Below are 19,967 nucleotides of genomic sequence, written 5' to 3' on the forward strand. Positions count from 1 at the left end.
CCCTGCACCTTGCCATGCACTTTTATAGCACGATTCTATTAGTTCAATATTCTACAAAATTCATACTCCATAGTCATTTCTTGTTACTACAAATAGCTGCAGAGCAGCACTGTTTCACCAGGAGAAATGGAAGCGCTGGCTGGTTTAGCCAGAGGTCACCCGGACACCAGCACTGGGAGACCACAGACCCCCTGCTTTGGTTCTCAGACGCAGCCCCAGGCCTCTGAGCTGTGCTTTCCTGGAAACAAAGCAGGAGTTAGTTACATTACTTTCTGCAGGAGACACGAAAGCTCCTGGGTGTGCTGAAGGGAGTTACTGCACCTCTTTCCATCACCATACTTACCAGCATTTGGCAGCCAGCATGGGCCCTTTGAAGAGTTATTTTACCTGATTAAAAATTAATTCATTAAAAGCCAAATTGGGAGCTTTTCAGTGATTCCCAATTTGATATCTTAAGTGAAAGTAAAACTTGAAAGAAGCTTCACCCCAGACTTTGTTAAGTACGATGACCAGACAAGAGGAAAAGTGTGTTACTTCTCTTTGAAGTCCAGCTTTCCAAGCCTTTGTGGATTATTGCAAATGAATTTCAAAGGGAAATTGCATTCCGCTTTCTCGCCTGCCCTGAATTTCTGCTGCTGTCTCCTCCCCGTAAGTTCCAGTTTGCTTTCTCTCTTTGGGGCTGACAATCCTTAAGCATGCTGATTTGTGCACTTATGCCTGTCTTCATTCACTGAAGAGCTGTTTGTTTGGCTGCCATATACCAGGTACTCGGAACTGCGGGCCCGAGGACGAGCAAGCACGGGTGAGGCCCCTGGTCTCCTGACCAGAGATGGTCACTAGTGAAATCATATCCTCAGTGGATGTTTAGTTATAAACCGAGAACTGTGTTCTGAAGGAAAAACTTGACTTAGATAGAGAAGGGTCTCAGGGGTGGGTGGGGGTTTGCAGTGTTGGTGAAAGTTTTCCCAAGGAATTACGTTTGAGCTGAGATGGGACGGATATCAGTTAAGCAGATCTAAGTGGTATAAGGGTGGCAGTGAAGGAAGAGGAGGAGCATAGTCCAGGCTGGAGAAAACGGCATGTGCAAATGTCCTGTGGCAGAAGGAAGCGTGGCTATATGAAAGCAGCTTGATATATCTGAAGCAAAACAATAATAATAATAATTATGCGTGATGAGTTTGGACAAGACTATATAGGAATCTAATGAACAAAATAAACTAAGAAACAAAGTAGAGACAGACTCACAGAAGCAGAGAATAGACTGATAGCTGTCAGAGGGAGGCAGTTGGGGGCTGGGTGAGAAGAGTGAAGGGATTAAGCAAAGGAGAAAAAGACTCATGGACACTGACAACAATATGGTGATTTCCATAGGGAAGGGGGCATTGGGGGAGGTAGAAGAAGGTAAAGGGGGAATAAATGATGATAGAAGGAGACTTGAAACACACAATACAATATTCAGATGATGTATTGTAGAATTATACCTGAAACCTGTATAATTTTATTAACCGATGTCACCCCAGTAAATTCAATTTGAAAAAGGGGGAAAAAAACAGGTACAGAAATTAATGATAAAAATACATTTTAATTTACATTTAAAAAGTTAAGTCTGCTAATATAAACAGAAACTTTCTGCTTAAGATGATTTCCATGTCACTGAATTGGCATACAATAAACATGGCGACCAAAAAATGTCCAGAACAAGATGTCCGTTTTTAAATGGGAAAAAAGAGAAAGATGATACATTAAAAATAAATAAATAACATAAATAAATAAAGTAAAAGAGTGTTCATATGGGGCGCATTTTTGCAATTTTTAAATTTACTACTAACCAGCGTTTGTCTGATTTGATCAAAAGATTGAGCTAATAATTTTTTTTTTTTTACTTAAACAGCGCTCAAATTTATGGATAGATATTTTCTGCAAGTGCAGTGAAAATTATCATAGACATAGGAAAGCAATTAGACTGCTGAATTTCACTTTCTGTGAGTGAAACTTGGGGTGGGGAGAGGGGCACGGCGACTGCTGCCCTTTTCAAATAATTCACAAATGTGCTAATTATGTGTCAGATCTGAAAGTTGAGGCACTGTGACCTTCAAGCCAACAAAAGACCTTTTCAAGTAAGCCATTTCCATGTACATTAATAAAGTGAACACTGCCCTTCCACAGTTAAATAATGTATGGCTGTTATTTCATTATATGTAAATGGAAGCCAAGGAGTGGTTTCACTGTTGACATATTAAAAGGAATGCTATAAAAAAAAAAAAAATCAAAGGCTATAAGTCCATTTTCAGAACATTTGGTGATATTCTTCAACTAGTGATCCAAAGGAATGTTTGTTGTTTGCTCTCACTTCCTGCGGCCAATGTGTGGTTTCTCCGCAGCTAAAAGTATTTCGGATTTGAGCAGTAAAAACTGCGATCTGTTCAAGGATATAATAATGACCAGAGACATTAGGTATGTTAGAAACTGGTTGTTAGGAAAGTGAACTCCTTGCAGTGATGGAGGCAGTGATGAATTTTGTAGTTCGGGAAAACACTACCAAAAGGAACGTCGAATGAGCGAGGTTCGCAGGAAAGGGAAAGAATCCCGAGCGCTCTCTGTGGCTCTTTTATGGTATAAAGAAAGGACTGGCAAATACTGGACTTGGGTAATGGGCATAAAGATGGTTATTTGGAAGAGCATCCGCTTCCCTGGAAGAGTGTAAGTTTCACAGGCAATAATGTATAAAGGGATTTGAGTGTCAGTAAGGCTTGAATCAGATAGGCCGCTGGGATGTCAGACAGCGCCCATGGAGGCTCTAGTAGGGAATCAAGAACAGGAAGGAGAATTTAATTATCTCGTATTTGTCCAGCTTTGTAGTATATTGGATGCTGAATAAAACATGAATAAAGACACAGTCATTCTTAATGCAACTTAAGTAGGCATAAGAAACCTCTGGGAAATAATAAAACAATTACAAACTTAAAATAAACCACAATCATGTGAGATTCCAAGAACTTATTAGCATTCAGTCCACAAATAAATATCTTTCCAGTCACATAGGAAACCATAATAGTTAGCATCTTATTATGCATTAGATGTTGATACCAAGAGACTGTATAGGGTTTACCGGTTCACTCACCAGTCGTTCCTTTAGTTTTAAACCATTTGGTAGGGCTCTTTGTTGTTCTTTGTTTTAATAGATTCTCTGGATACCTTCATAAAAGAAACACCACTGACATCTAGGAGGAGACTTGTTTTGTTACTGAGACTTTTCAATGTATGTGCACATGTGCTTACTTGTCTAGGAAAACAAGTGTTTCTGCATTTCTTTAATCTGAAATAATTCTCATTATTTTGGGTTGTATTTCAGGTGGCAAATCTTGCTTGTTCCATGTCAACAAATGAAGATGGGATTAAAATTGTCAAAATTGCAGCCAATCACTTGGAAACTTTGTGTCCACAGGTATGACTAAATTACTGTCTCTTTCACAAAACTAGCTGTTAAAAATTATATACGATGCTTCAGACTTTTGGAAAGACATTTAAATATTTATTTTAAACACAGAAAATAACTCATCCTAAGGTCAGGGTTTTTTCTCTACTAAGCACCTATTTCTTTACTTTGTACTTGATTCTTGTGACATTCCCTAAGGGCCCACATTAGAATATTGTGAGAGAAAGGTATAGTTGGAAATCAAAGTAGTGCTTTGTCCAACAGATTTTATTTCTTTGTAGTCAGTATTTGTTTTGAAACTACAAACAGGATGAAAGGAATGACATTTTTGCCCCTTTTACCAAATGAAGGCACTGGTTTGAAGAAAGCCAAGAAATGTTTTCCTGTCTGCGATTCAGGAGTTTTTGAAATCTGAAGAGCAACACATTTTTAGGGAATTGTTTCTGGATGACTAGTAACCCTGAAGCCATGAATCGAGATACACATAAGGGCAAAGTTTTACTCCTCTTGTCTTAGAATAAGCAAGAAATAACATGGATAATTACTTCCTAGTAAAGACTACACACATTGTAAGGATGTGAAATACGGCAGTGATTAGAGACTTCAAGTCTTTAGACATCTACCGAGATTCTCATTTTACTAAAAGGAGAGTGTGTGTTAAATTCTTGATTTGCCTTGCTGATAATTTAATCTCTAAGAATATTGAGGAAATAGTATGGGAGGTTGCTTCTTTGGATTTAATATTAACAAGTAAAACCTAGCTGGAGAAGTGGAATCTAGAGGATCTGGCACTGAGATCTTGCAACTGATGTCAGTTTTCCAGGAGATCCTGTAGGGAACAGAATATTGTACTGAGGTCTCTGAAGTGGTTGTCTCACTTACACTCCCCTCAGCGGTATGTGAGAGTTCTCATTTCTCCAAGTTGTGCCTAACACTTGATGCTGTCATTTTTAAAATGTCTTTGAATCTGAAGAGTATTAAATGAATGTCATTGGGTTTAGTTTATAATTCTCTGATTAAAAAGAGAATATTTTAAAAAAATGTTTATTAACCATTTGGCTTTCTAATACCGTGAATAGGCAAAGGCCTCAATCCTTTGCGTATTTTTAGTTGTTTTGTGTGTGTTTTTATTGCATTGCTTGGCTTTGTTAAAAATATCTTCTGTTGATGATGGGTTTTCTTTTAACTGTAGAAATTCTTTCAACAAAATCTTATATAATTTCCATATTTTTAAAAAAGATTAAAACATTTAGATCTTTATTATATCTGAAAATTTTCTTTTTGTGTCTAACTCAAGGTAGGTACCTATTTAAATTTTTTTTTTTTTTTTACGGTGTTAATCGTTGGGCCATGACCATGTATTAAATAGCTGATTCTTTCCCAGTTAATGCTACCATTGTTACACACATTCACACACACACCTTATATATTTTTCATTGGTTTATATGTATTTGTATACATATAAGTTTATATACTATACACATATATAATACATGCACACATATACATGTTTTATATAATATGTTATACAGATATAATACATACATACCAAATGTGTGTAATATTTCACTAATATAGATGAATAGATAAATTGAAGTATGTTTCAAATATGCACATTTCTGGGCTGTGTATTCTGTTCCACTGCTCTATTTCTTTATCCCTGCAACAGTATTGCAATGTCTTAATTATGGTTTTATACTAAATCTTATTATCTTTAGACAAATTGACTCACCTTGTTTTGTCCTTTAAATTATTGTTTTTCTTATTTTGCTTTCATATGACTTTTAGTATCAACTTGTCAAGTTTCATGAAAATACATGTTAGAATGTTTACTGAAATTCTGAAAATATTTTAAATTTTAGATTGTTTTAGATATTCAGTATCCTTTAAGATATTGAATCTTTTCATTAATTAACATGTTTTATGTATCTCCATAACTGGATCTTTTTTTTAATGCCTTTCAGGGATTCCTTAGTGTTTTATAATTTATTACAATAAATTACATGGCTACATGCTGGGGGCTTCCAAAGTTTTCCCTCTAGGCTGACCTCTTCCCTAATGACCAGACTTAAATATCTAGTTTTCCCCTTGACACTTCCACTTTGGTACCTAGGGGACATCTCAAACTGGAAATAGCCAAAATGGAGCTCTGGTTGTCCCATCCCCACCTCATTCTGGTGCTGCTTCAGTCTTCCCAATTTTCTAGTTGCTCCTGGGGAAAAGCTGGAGATTTCCTTTATTCATTCAGTAAATGTTTATTGAACATACAGTGTTGGCAGGCACTGTTTATGCATCTGGGGAAAATTGCAAATAAAACAAACAACAAACAAATATTCTCGCCCTTATGAAGCTTATATTCTAATGATATCTAATGGCTGTTTTTCCTATCAAGTCCAGTCAAGTTCACCAGAAATATATATCTTGAATCTATATGCTTTTCTCCATCTTGACTGTCAGCATTGTAGCTTATGACACCATCGTCTCTATTTTGGGCAATAGCCTTTGCCACCATCATCCTCTATAGTGCCCGTGTTTATACTCATATCTCTAATCTACTTTCTATATAAAAGCCAAAGTAAAATTGTAAAGATGTTTATCATAGTAATTGCTTTCCTTTACAGTAAAATGGAAACATTTCCATGGCTGAATCAGACTCTTATGACCTCCCTACTGTCTAGCTTCCAGCCTCACCCCAAATTACTTTCCTTTTTAATCATTTGATCTCTGCCCATTGGCCTTTGTTTCCAGAACACAATAAAACTCCTTCCCACCTGAGGGAGTTTGCACTTGGCAGTTTCCCGGTGCTCACTTCCCATATGGCCGGGGAGACAGTTCCTATTAGGTTCAATTTGTGAGGACTCAGCTCAGATATCATCTTCTCAGAGATCAATCTCCTTAAATCAGTCCTGCAGCTCCCTCATGTTATGTCACCATATTTATTTCTGTAGGAGTCTCTACCACAACCTGGAGTTACATTTTATGTTATCTTGTTACTTTTTATTGTATGTTTCACAGTCAAACATAACCTTCATGAAGGCAATAATTTAGTCATCTTTATTCACTAGTATATCCCCTGCACCTAACAGAAGTGCAGCATATATTGGATGTTCAACAAATTATTGTCCATATAAATGAATGAAAGGGATTTTAGAATAATACATCATTCCATTCATAGAGGGCAGCAAGGCTTTTGACAACATCTTTATGATACTTTTTCTAACATGGTGTATCTTCTTTTTGACAACATAAAAAAATACAGTATAATTTGTTTGAATTGTAACTAATGAAAAAAAAAATCCTTAAAATGGCTGATTAATGTATAGTCACTAGTCAAGGGTGAGGCCTCTCTTGGTGGGCTGCAGTGAGCTGCTCTTGGCCTAGCTCACTTCAGTGTTTTACTAGTGATTTGGATAAAATTGTGGAATAACATTGTTAAAATTTTTAGTTAAAAATAAGATGAAGGAAACATATTAGACAAAAGAATCCAGTCACAAGGAATTGGGCTGTTCTAGAATATAGACTAAATCTCAGTATCCAGATGAACTGTAATAAATATAATAATTAAACCATATATCCTGAGCACTCTAAAATAAATTGCAAAGATAGAGAATGGAAGAAATATGGCTTATCAGAAATTTACCCTCCAGGAAGCTTGCAGGTTTTAGTTGATAGTAAACTCAGTGTGAATCAATAGTATGGGATAGATGTCAGAAAAACTAATATGATTTAAATTTTTTTTCATCAAAGAATAAGTTCTAGAACTTATTTTCTATCTTCTCTATACTTAAAAATTATTTATACATTGTATAATTTTTATACAGTACATCCTGAATTTCATAATTAGTACGTCTGGAGTACATCCCAGTGTATGTGTGCGCGCTTGTGTGTATGTGCACGCGCCCATATGTGTGTAAGTTCCACTTTTGCAATATATATATTGAAATAAAGTATGCACATACATTTAGCTTTACTAATTCCACTTGCAGCAAGTTCTGATCCAGATATAGATATGCATATGCACAACAGTCTGCAAGCAAAGTTTTTATGCAGCTTTATCTGTAACGACAAAAGCTAACGCCACCTAAATGCCTGTTGGTAGTAAGTTGGCTCAGTGTATGTTTTGGTATGGAAGGCACCCAAGATGAGTGAAAAAGGCCAGTTTCAGATGCATATGTATATTATGCCATATATTTTGCAGAAGAGGAGATAGAGCCATATGTTTGTGTAGATCATAGAAAAGTTTTCAAAAGGCCCTCATGAGAGTTTTAATAGTGGTTACTTCTCAGAAGTAAGACTGCGGCAAAGAGCAAGTCAGAGTACTTTTACATGTTGTTTTATTTCTTTTTAAATATGTCTGTATTGATTTCAGAGAGAAGAAGGGAGAGGGAGAGAGAGAGACAGAAACATCAATGATGAGAGAGTCATTGATCGGCTGCAGCCCACAACCCGGGCATGTGCCCTGACCGGAAATCGAACCCTGATCTCCTGGATTCTAGGTTGATGCTCAACCGCTGAGCCACACCCAGCTGGGCTGTTTTATTTCTTTTAGAACTCAATTTTACCAGAAACAGGCACTTTATTAATTTCTAAACAGAACCCAAGCAATTAAAAAATTCCTAGATTGATTCTGGAGTGAACAAAATTGAGAAAACGCAGAGCCAGGAGGAGCTAATCGGGTGGCATGTAATTCCTATTTGTTAAATGCGGTTGAGTTCACATAGGTTCCAGTGAATTGGATCCCTCTAGTTCTTACTGCACCTAGTGGATGGCACTTATAATGCTTTGCCCAGCCACAGATGTCGTACTTCAAAATAGAATTATCACTTGGAGCTTTGGGGCAGAAGGTATCTGAAATAGCGATGTGACTTGAAGCGATGTCATGTGAAAAATTTATAAAAGCAACAGGGAATTTTTAGCCAGGAAAAGGTAAGATTTGGAGAAATATAATCACTGTGAACAAACCTTTGAAGGGCTAGGATGTGAAAGTCTTTATTCAAATGGCCCTGGGGGACAGAACTACAACCTATGAGCAGAAGCTAGAAGGATACAAACTGATGCTTTAGAATCAGTTTTCTAACAGAAGGATCCTTGATGGAAGTGACTTTGTTGAGAAGGAAGGATTTGGAGTTTCTCAGTGCCACAGACATTTGAGAAAAATAGAATTCAAGGTTCTAGAATATGTTCATGATTTGAATTAATGTTTAAAAAATCACAAACTGAAATTTAATAAGGGCAAATGTAAATTCAGGGCCTTAGGTTAAATAAAACCTATTGCACAAGTGGATATGAAAGCCATTGCTTATCAGAAGCACCTGGGGCATCAGGACTGCAGAGGGACATTTGTGTTCTAGTCTGATGAATTCCAAACACTGGTCCATGAAAGCATTTTCATGGTCTGTTGTGAAATTAGGTCAGTGTCATTAGCTTTTTGTCATAAAATAAAATTTATTCAGCTTTTTATTAGAAAGCTATGTACTTTCTACTTGTTTGCTATTCACCTAAAACATTTGATTTAGGAAATAATAAAAGTAGATACCTGTGCACATTGTTATTTCTTTACTTGGTAAAATAAAAATTCTCATACCTATATCTCAGTCACTAGCTTTTTCCCTTTATCTCCTTCTTTCAAAAATATTTGTACCCTGAAAAATTCAGAAAATTAGAAATACTGCTTTAGGGGGGACTCAACTATATGTCAGCAGAATGACATGGGACCACTTTAAAGCTTTAAAATGATTATGATGCTTAGCTTGTGAAATAGGGGGAAATTCCCAGTGTACGTGGCAAGGAGATGACCGTGTCTAGAGCGCCAGGCTGGATTCAGGCCCTGCAGTTAAGGGCTAGGCAGGAGAAGAATTAGTTGTTTTAAGCCAAATAGGCTATGGGTTGTCAAAGATGTTAGAAGAATTTTGATATTGGGGGTAGAGGTATTAGATGATCTTAAATGTCTTCCTATAAATAAGATTTTTAATTGATAAAACTCACGGTGGAATCTAGGATATTTCCCTCCAGTCAGCACACCTACACTCAGTTAGGCAGACTCTCTCACACAAGTGCTTAAATTTTTCAAAAGCATGTCAAGTTTTCTATTCACTGTCACACTTAAATCAATATCTCGTACAGTTTTGTTATATCTTCTCCTGTTTATCTCTCTTATCAAATGTTGTCTAGTGACCTGACAGAACTAACACATCTTCCAGAGGCATCTAGTTTATTTTCGGTGATGTGCTTGGGAGTATATTTTAATAAATTGCTTATTGGGAATCTATACTTACTTTCTAAACAGGTTCTATATTGGGTGAGTTGAAAAGTAGGGAGGAAAGTCAAGGTTACCCCAGACATAGAAGTTACGAAATAGTAGAAAAACCCAACAAAGTACCTGGAGGAAGGTGTGCTCTTATATTCATATTTATTTATTTTTATTTTTTTTAAATATATCTTTATTGATTTCAGAGAGAGGAAAGGAGAGGGAGAGAGAGAGAGAAACATCAATGATGAGAGAGTCATTGATCGAGCCCACAACCCAGGCATGTGCCCTGACCGGGAATCGAACCCCGATCGCCTGGATCCCAGGTCGACGCTCAACCGCTGAGCCACGCCCGGCTGGGCTATATTCACATTTAAACATGGAACAATATAACCTCCTTGAAGGTAGGGATTTTTGGTTCACTGCTGTATTCTAAGAATAACGCCTGACACACAGTAGGTATTCAGTACATGCAAGGTGGGGCAAAAGTAGGCTTACAGTTGTGAGTACGTGTAACACAGTTTATTCTTATATTCTTATTTATTATTTTCCACGGGAACAACTGTAAACCTACTCTCCCCACACCCTGTGTTTATGGAGTGAATGACCAGATCGGCATGGACTGGTTTCGCGTTGTAGACATTGGCAGGTGGATGCTGAAAGCCAGCTCTGTCCCCCATCGCCCTTTGTTCTTTGGGACGTGCAGAAACACCCAATTTCTAACCAAGTGATAAAAAGTCTCAGTATGACACTTTGTCAGCTTGAAGTACAAGTCTTGCGCAGTGACTGGCATTATCTCTCTCCGCACCGACAGGATTGTTTTGCTATAACAGCAGCTTCTTCTGATTAACTTATGATGTGTTACTGTATTTAGTCCACGCTTCAGTAGGGGCATTGGGCTATCTCCTTCAAATGGAAAAACATGCCCTGATTTGTATGGGGTTTTTGTTTGTGTGTTGTCGTGATCGAGCAGCTGTCATATCTGTGAATTGAAAGCATTTAATTTTCTAAGTATCACGCTCTAGGGAAGCAGATATGTTTTCTTTCATCTTCTTTAGACCATAATGATGGATGCTTTGTTTGCAACTAAACAATATAGGACTCCAATAATCAACTTGAAATAATCATATCCTTTCAGAATCTCCAGGTGTACCTGTGAGAGTTGTGACAGGCTTTTTACAATTATACTTAGTTTATACTCTAAGGTTTTGGAAAACCAGGAGTCATGTAAGACAATAACAAAGCTAAAATGAGGCGCCCCCCACCTTTTTAACAACAGCTGATTATGATTGGCTGGTTGATCCTTGAGCCTGTCTAGGGTGATTTAGGACCAGAGGCCTGGGCTCAGTCTCTTTCCTGCGGGGCCGTGATGTCTATGAGGGGAGACAGTACTTGAGTGCAGCTATGAACACGGTTGCTTTCCGAGCCTGGAAATTAAGCCCTGCGTTATTCTACTGTCCTGATTATATTTTCTTTCCCAATTTCACAGTCAGCCCCTCCCTTCCACTCACTCCAACGATCATTTCATTCAACAAATAGTGGCTGAGCACCTCCTAGGAGCAACCATGAAGCTAGGATGAGCCAAGGGCAGGACATAAGGATTCCAGAGGCACCCGGGGGAGCACTTCAGAGGACTAAGGTGTGGGTTTCACTAGGAGGGCTTTTAGCTAAGAAAATCCGATGGAGTGTCCTGGAAAAAGAAACAGAAGTGGTAGAAAAGAAGCCGTAGCCTTTAAGTATTAGTAGGGATATGGGGGCCAAAAATTAGGTAATGGCTTAAAAGTAAGCAGACAGAACTAAATATGATTTAACATGCGGGCTGAGGCAAGAATTACAAAACTGACTACAAACCAGAGCGTTTATGCTGAGCCCTCATTTAGTCTCACGGCGTGTACCATAATATTAAGCATGTTAGCTTTAAGAATCTGTGACAGCCTTGACAACGTTCTAGTCACGGGAGAAAACAAGGATGGAGCTTTGCTTACATACATTAAGCTCCCAACGAGAAGGGAAAATGTATTATCCAGGTAGAAACGAAGTGGTGTTAGACGGTAATAGGTTGAAATGCCAAGGGAGTTAGAAAGAGATTCGTGTCAGGAAATTCAGGGAGGGCTCTCAGAAAAGTGACATTTTCTATTGGCCTTAAAGGATATGCAAGATTTGAGCATTTGGGAAAATACGAAAAGGGCATTCTCGGCAGAAGATATGGGAAAGTATATAACAGAAATGGAAACAAGTGAGTAATTGAATTTGCCTAAACCACAGTGATTTTTAACATGAGAGCTCCTGGCACTTTGGGTAGAACAAGTCATTGTTGAGTGGGAGAGTCAGAATGGTGGGGTTCTACATGCCAGAAAACCCAGAATCTAGGGCACTATGTGCACAACCACCGCCTCCCCCAGCCCGGTCATTGTGATAAGCAAAAATGCCTCCACACATTTCCAGTGCCTCCTAGGAATTCTGCCCCGTTGGAGAAGTGGCCGGGCATGCTGTGGAAAAGGGAGAGGTCGGATACGGGGTTGAAACGCAGGTTGCAGCCCTTACTGCCAAGTAAAGCAATTGAGATTTGGAATTTAGTCGGGGATGGCAAGTCACTATGACGAGCTGTGCTTCTGGGGAATTACTCTGGAGACTGTATGTCAACTGAATGGAAAAAGGGACAGGCAGGACCAGTGAAGAGATTATTTAATATTATCTGAGAATTCAGAATTTAAATAAGGGACATAGGAATAAAAATTTATAGATGGAACACATTATAAATGGACTATATAAACTGACCAGAAATTGAAAACAAATTAGATGATGGGAATGGTGGAGGGAAAGGAGAGTATATATGAGGGTGTTAGCCTGGCACCTGGGAGGAGAGCGATTCTCTTAGGAGAAATTAGAAATACAATCAAAGAGGGGTCACTTTAACACAGAAATTAATTTATTTAAAGTACTCTCAACAGAGGTTGAGATTCTAGCCAACAACACATATAAGGACTTGAGATACCACAGCTAGATATAGTAACCATTCATGGAGAGGCAATGGTTAGAACTGTACATGAAGAACAAGATTGCCAGAGTGTGAGAAAATTAAAGGATCAAAGGCAGAACCTTTAAAAAGCACATCTAGGAGAAAAGAGAGCAAATAACCTCAGAGTAAGAGGAAACCAGGAAAGTGTGGCTTGGTGGAAACCTTGCAAGTGGAGCACATTCAGAAACTGTAAGATCATTGTTCCATAAGAGAAAATGAACCAGACTGAGGAATTTATGAGTCAAAATGTTGTTTCTAGTAAGCAGAAAGGTATCATTATGGCATTGCATAGTTTATTATTATTTTTTAAAATTTATATATATATATATCTTTAGGGAGAGGAAGGGAGAGAGAGAGATAGAAACATCAATGATGAGAGTCACTGATTGGCCTCCTCCTGCACGGTCCCTGGAGGGGATCAAACCCGCAACCTGGGCATGTGCCCTGACCAGGAATCGAACTGCAATCTCCCGGATCCTAGGTCGATGCTCAACCACTGAGCAACGCCGGCCAGACACATAGTTTATATTTTTAGAAGTAAGTTTAATACCTGTTTTAGAAATAAAATTATTGTACTTATACCACAAAATTTCACTCTTTGCCTAATAGAAAGCAGCATGAGTTTAATACCTAACAAAATAAACATACTTTTTTTCTTTTTTCAATCCCTGTCCTTTGAAACCTCTGTTAAAGCCTTAAATCTGATTCTGAACATGCACACTCCTGTGCAGGGTACTTGGTATTGTGGGGCTGCAGAAAAAATAACTCTCACCTTCTAAGTTCTAGTTGGACCAGTAATCAAATTTAACAGAGACAAATTGACAGGAGAAAATGTCCAAAGCTTATTTTAAAGATGTACATGGGCAGGGCAGGGGGGTCCATAAGATGTGAGACTCAAGGCAGTAAAGGGCAGTTGAAGTTTACATGCTGTTCTGGAGCTAAGGGGAAGAGAGGGTGTGGGGGATTGGGTGGTGGTGGTAGTTGTGGTTCGGCATTTTAAAGGGCAGGAAGGCAATTCACTCTGATAGAAAAGCAAAAGTGTAGAAAATAAATGTTTGCTGAGCTATCTTTAACAATGGGACACAGAGGTGACTTTGAACACGTGGGTCTTGCTAGGTTCCTTTCTATCACACACTAGTTTATATTAAATTGTAGATATCTGTGATGATACCTCCTTTCCTGGAGCAGGTTATCTAAATTCCATTAGATAATTAGCAGGGAGGTCAAAGCTTTTTCTGAGTCTTTATTTCTTAAAAGCAGCTTAAAATCAATATCCCAGAAGGCATATTTTGGGGTGGAGAAACTGCTCCCCTTCAGTAACAAACTCCATTGAGGAAGAGATGGTCATCCCTCATGCAGCTATGATGTGGCAAGTGCTTTACCCAGGTTATCGTATTTAATTTTTATAACTCTTATGACATGAGAATTATTGGTCTAATTTTACATATAAGAAGAAATTCAGAAATGTTAAGTGAGTTGCTCAAAGTTAAGGAACAAAAAAATAAATCCTACAGGATTTGGATACTAACATTCTTCCCAGGTTTGAAGGAATTATTTCAACTGACAGAGTTTTATCTATTCATATTAGTATAATTCTTCAAAGAACATAGACTTTTTTTCTATTTCTCCTTGCTGTGAAACAGTGATTTTAAAAAAACCCCACATCTCCCAGAAAGCTTTCTTTTCAACACTGAGCCTCTAATGCTTTTTGACTCTCATGTATATAGGACTTGCTATTTCAGAGTTCCAGGTCTTTGGTCCTTCACAACGGATAACAATACTGTTTGACATTTATGTATCACTTTATTATTTAAACAGGCTTTGTAATTTCTTTAAGCTAACACACTCAGTAAGGTTCGATCCCAGAGAGGTTGAGTGGGCCCTGTAAGATTATACAGCAAACTGAGGGAAGAGTTTGGAATATAATTCTTGACCTCCAAAATCACTCAGTTAACATCTTTGTCTCCTTAATGGGATGGGCCAAAAATTATGGATCAATGTATTAATCATGTCTTGTTGGTATAATATTTTCAAATTCTTAATAGTCAAAACTTTTGGTTAGAATCAGAGGGGCCATTTCTGTGGGCAGATAGCTGGGTATAAAAGTGCATATTTAAGATAAAAGCAAGATTTGGCCCCTTAGAACCCATATGTGGATGATTCTACAAAGAATAACTTGAGTTTAACATTCTAAATTGTTTCAAGCTCTGTGTTCATATTATCTTGAAAAATAATTTTATATTAACACTGAATCTTTTATCAGATAATAAAATTATGTAACTATGCAGTTAAGAAAATAAAAACATCTATAGCCAGTTTTTAGAGCCTTTTGTAGTAGAATATTTGATTTCTACTAAAAGTCCTCATTTTTTCTCCCCTGCTCAACCCCCCTTATCATCTGCTATAAATAATATTGTGTTTACCAAGCAGTATCATTGTATAGATAAAGATATTTTGTGGATAATATAATAGTGAAGTAAACCATTTTAAGGAAAGAGCCTTTCGCCTCCACATAGGCCTCGTACCAGCCTGAGGGTAGGAACCCTCACATAGGATAGAAGACTAATGTGAGGCAGCCTAAGGGAAATGAGTCAGAAACCTGAGGGAATATCACAGCTCATGAGCGCAAAACTGCCTGTCAGCATTCCAGGAAGAATTCATTGTAGTGCTCTTAAGCAAATACTTACATCTATGACCTGAGAAAAAAGCGCCTATTAGCCAAGCTTTGCCGATAAGTTAATAGAGAGATGAAAGCCATCTTCCTTTTGAAACCCTTGTTTCTCTGTGCTTCTTACACTGTCAACTGCCAATAAATAATAATTATGATTTCTATTTCTGCCAGATGTTTCCTATAAATCGTGAAATGCAAAAACAAAGATTTGAAAGCCATTCTGAACTATAGTATGGATGAGGTCATTTGTTGTAGCACTTTGTAGCCTTTCTCAAAAACGAGTTTTCATAAACAAATAATTACGAGAAAGATCTCATTGGGAGTCATGGAGTTTCTAACTTACATTGTTTGTCACTGAATAATGTTTTTGAGAATCATACCATTTAACGTGGAAGATTCATCTGTTCATTTTACAAATGTGTATTGGGCACTTGCTTGTTTTCTAGGGGCTGAGGGTAATGTACAAAAGACAATAGTCCAAGTGCCTATCCTTTTGGAGCTTACATTCTGTATGAGAAGTAGAGATAATAGATATGGAAATACATAAAAAATATAATTTTGAATACAACTAAGCTCTTGTATATGCCAGACCTGTTCTAAATACTTTTATATACAGTATATGTAAACTCGTTTAATTCTCATAATAAATCTAAGTGGCAGATACTATTATTTATGCATTTTCAAAGATGAGGAAACTGAAGTCCAAACAATTCATGTAACTTGCCAAATCAGAGAAAGATGAAGCTGGGGAGCTGGGATTGCAACCTGGGCAGTCTGGTTTTCTAACCTTCCATACTGCATGCTTCACAATAAGGAAAATCAGATAGATTATGAAATTGAAAAAGATTATGAGCAAAACATATCTCAAGGTGGAAGTGACATTTGAGTTGATAGTTTAATAGCAAAATGCCAGGTAAAATTCTGGAGAGAGAGCTTTCCAGGCTTAAGAAACAAGTGCAAAAGCCTCCAGATGGGAATGAACTGGACCTGAGTGAAGATGTATAGGCCTGGAGGAGTACGGGGAAGTGGAGGGCAGGAAACAGATCTTGTGGGACAATGAGAGTGATGGCCTGCTGAATCAGAAACCCTGGATGATGCAGCTCAGCTATGATTCAGCAGATCTGCAAGGAGGTTCTGACACATGCTACAGATTCACCTGGGACAGTGGTGTGCGAGAGTGACCTAGTGCAGGGTCTGGGGAAATAATTGTGTGTGTCTCTTACCAAGTCGGTTTTGCCGGTGGCTTACAAATGGCCATGATGAAGAAATATATCTCAGAAAAATCAGAAATCCTTAAATGCTACAAATCAAGGTTCTTTATTACCACTTATTTCTTTATTACCACTACTGGTAATTTCAGTGGTCTGGGTGGAACCTGTGAATTTGCTTTTTGAACAAGTTCTCAGGTGATGCTGATGCTACTGGTCCTGGGACCACACTTTGAGAATTATCAGACCTAAATTTGTTTCATTCTGTCATATTTCCCAAATGTTCTTCCCTTCCCCTTTATACATTTCTTAATCACATGATCCTCAACATTCTCCTTCCGTTTATTTTCATCTTCATCCTGCTATATAGTGAATTCAAACGTCATGATTTCCGCTTCATTTTTATTAGCATTATTTAATCTAGAGCATCGTTACTTCTGGAACCCATTATTACCATAGCTGTCTTCATGGCTGTCTTCTCTTATGTATCTGTCTAACAGAGTTACCCGGTACAGACTCTTTGGTGTTTCCCTCTTCTCCCACCTCAGACATAAGGTTTCCAATGGTTGCTGTTGCTTCTTGCATAAATTCTAATCTCCTTTCCATGCTTAGAACCCAAGCACTAATTACTAGGTATTTTCCACTTCACGTCAACATCTACCCATCCCTTCATCTCTCAAATCCACCTACTCTATTTCTGTGTCTAGGCTTTTGCTCATAATCCGAGGGAGACCTGACCTGCACTTATTTCCTTCTGTCCTTCCTGACCCTCCGTATACATGGCATCTGTCCTAAGCGTTCCGATTCAAGGACAATCTTTACCAACCTATATTTGATAAGGTCCCTAATTATATCTTTATGGCCCAAGACAGAAAAATGGAGGCTGCATGTTAGTATAATTAGAGAAAAATGCAGCAGGTTAATACAGAGTATTTCAGTAAAGAGATCAATTTTATCCTGAAGGAAGTTCTATACTTATGTCCTTTTCAGATTTTTATTTTGAAGAAAGGAAAACATTTAACATTTATCGATCATGTATCTTCTGAGCCTTGTGATAGGCGTTCTCCTTACATGCTCCCATTTGTATTCTCACAGCAGCTCCGTGAAGAGGTATTATTGTATGGGTCCCTTGAAAACCCGGGAATGTAATTCATCAAATCTGTGGTTAACGTACGTCTGGGGGAGAAAAGCTAATGTTATGGATGGTTGCGTCATGCGTCGCCCTGTCTGGCCAAGCAAAAGAATGAGGCAAAAATCAATAAGGCATATTTAACAGCAATAACTATAAAATTTACATGAAAATTAAATGCATCCTTCATATTATGAATTCTTGCAGATTTTGCTTGACTGAAGTTCATGGGAGAAATCAGATAAAACTCCCTCAGGCTCAGTATGAGCTGATAGGGTGATATAGGTGCTAATAAAATTAGCATACTTTTATATCACAGTTATAGGAATAGGGCACTCAGATTGAGGACAATAATTTTTCCTGTGTAGTCTCAATAGCCAATGATCATTAGGAGTATTATGTTATTTTGGGGTATTACATTTAAGAGGATTATGACAAATTACAGAGTATAAAATGATGACTACCAGGATAGTACCTTTGTCATAGGGGACAGGGTAAAGAAAGAGTCCTGAGTGGTAATATTATTTGCATTGAAATTCTGCCACATGGAAGGGCTGGAGCAGCTGAGAGCTGAAGATAGGCAGATGGGTGGAATTTAAAGAGGGGTGGGTTCCAGCTCAGTGTGTTGAGAAACTTTCCAGGATTCAGAGAAGCTCAGCTGTGGAATGGGTAACATCGAGAAACAGGAGACATCTCATGGTTGAATGTGATCAAGCAAAGCATTTTCCATCTTTAAACATTCTGGGATTTTATAATCACTTTCGTTTGCCTTCAGGCTACTCTTATTCAAAATGATCTTCTCCCCGTCTGATACGTAATTGCACTGATGGACCGCATTTAATAATTAAAGCACTTAATTACTTTTCCTTCCAGGTGCATTGATATTATCCTCCAACATCCCTCCTCTCACAGTCCCTACTAGGGGCTAAATAACAACATTATGTTATACCTCACACAGTATTGTTCTGAACACATAGCTGGGATTCAATAAACACTTGTTGACTGATCAGTAATTTTCCAACCTGCTGAGGCAGCTGTCTTTTGCAAGGGCAATTATAAACATTTCTAGGAGCCCACTCAAGTTCTTAAAATGATAGAGATGATATTCTAGTCTCTCCTGCTTGAGCAGCAATCGTACTGCAGAAACCACTGTCAGCAAAATAGGACAAAACTGCTATTTTGCTTTTCCTAATAAGAGAAGACAGGAAAATAATTCTCATTTAAAATCGCGCCCATTCGGTTATAAACCGCATGAAATTGTATTCTGCATACAGAACTAAGTCCCTGTGTTTTTAGCTTTCACAAACAACTTAAATGCTTCAAGTATATTAGCAACGCCATCTCTGCACACACATAAGCCACTTTTTCTACCTTTCTCTGTTAATCAAATGCATCATCTATCAATGGTATATTTTATGGCTTTTATAATTACTATTCCTTACTACTGTTTTTTCTCCCTCTATAGAAGTGTGACAAACTATATTTAATTTTGACGTGATTCCATATGTTACATGACTATGTTAAAAAAGAAATGCAGTTGTAATTTTAAAAAATGAAATTAGTCTCACGGAATCAAATATAAGGCTGGCTTCCTGATTCATTTTTCTTATATTTCTTACTTATATACATTTTCCTCATTCACTGTTTTTCCCCCCTCTATTTTAACAGAATGACAATCAGTAGGTTTGTATCTGAATGAGCATATATGGCTTTAGGTGTATGCCTTAATAAGTGGTAGAATTATCTAGATTTCATTTTTTCTCAAAATGAAATACACAATATGTCTTTTGCTGATATCCAGCCGTCCTGTATGGCTGATTTTATATTTCACATATGCCAAAAGTAGAAACAGAAGTGGGCTTCTAGTCTGGAAATGGGCACTCTAGTCTTCTACACTAATTAACTATGTGACTTTGGGCAAATCATTAGAATATTAAATTGTCAGGTTCTCTAATGCTTTCCTTGTAAATGAATAGATTTTTGAACTAGAATTCTAAGTCTTCTACTAGATCCAAAAATCTACAATTTCAGGAAGTCTTTAACTTGGTGAAATTTTGTACCAGTAAAACATATTTTAAACACATAACAAATATTTTGTCTTATAATTTGACTGATCAAAACAATATCTTTGAATTATGAGTTCACAACCTTTAATATTACTTAAAGGTTTTATACTACTAAGTATTTTTCCTTAAATATTTTTCCTTTCAATATCATTTCTGTATAACTTAAGAAGAAATGAATTCATTTTCTCCTA

The 19,967-nt window shown here is 37.5% G+C and overlaps 1 protein-coding gene across 1 annotated transcript in view; it reads left to right on the forward strand.

The window, feature by feature from the left end:
• Window positions 1–3,387: 3,387 nt before the first annotated feature.
• The window catches only part of LOC107543268 (catenin alpha-3), a 435,074-nt gene continuing 418,494 nt past the window's right edge, over window positions 3,388–19,967 (forward strand). The window contains exon 1 of the mRNA XM_087824142.1: window positions 3,388–3,445. The gene's annotated coding sequence lies outside the window, so the exon portion shown is untranslated. The remainder of the gene's footprint in view (window positions 3,446–19,967) is intronic.

The sequence above is a fragment of the Miniopterus natalensis genome, chromosome 14 (genome assembly GCF_054644295.1).
Source record: "Miniopterus natalensis isolate mMinNat1 chromosome 14, mMinNat1.hap1, whole genome shotgun sequence".
NCBI classification, from domain to species: Eukaryota; Metazoa; Chordata; class Mammalia; order Chiroptera; family Miniopteridae; genus Miniopterus; species Miniopterus natalensis.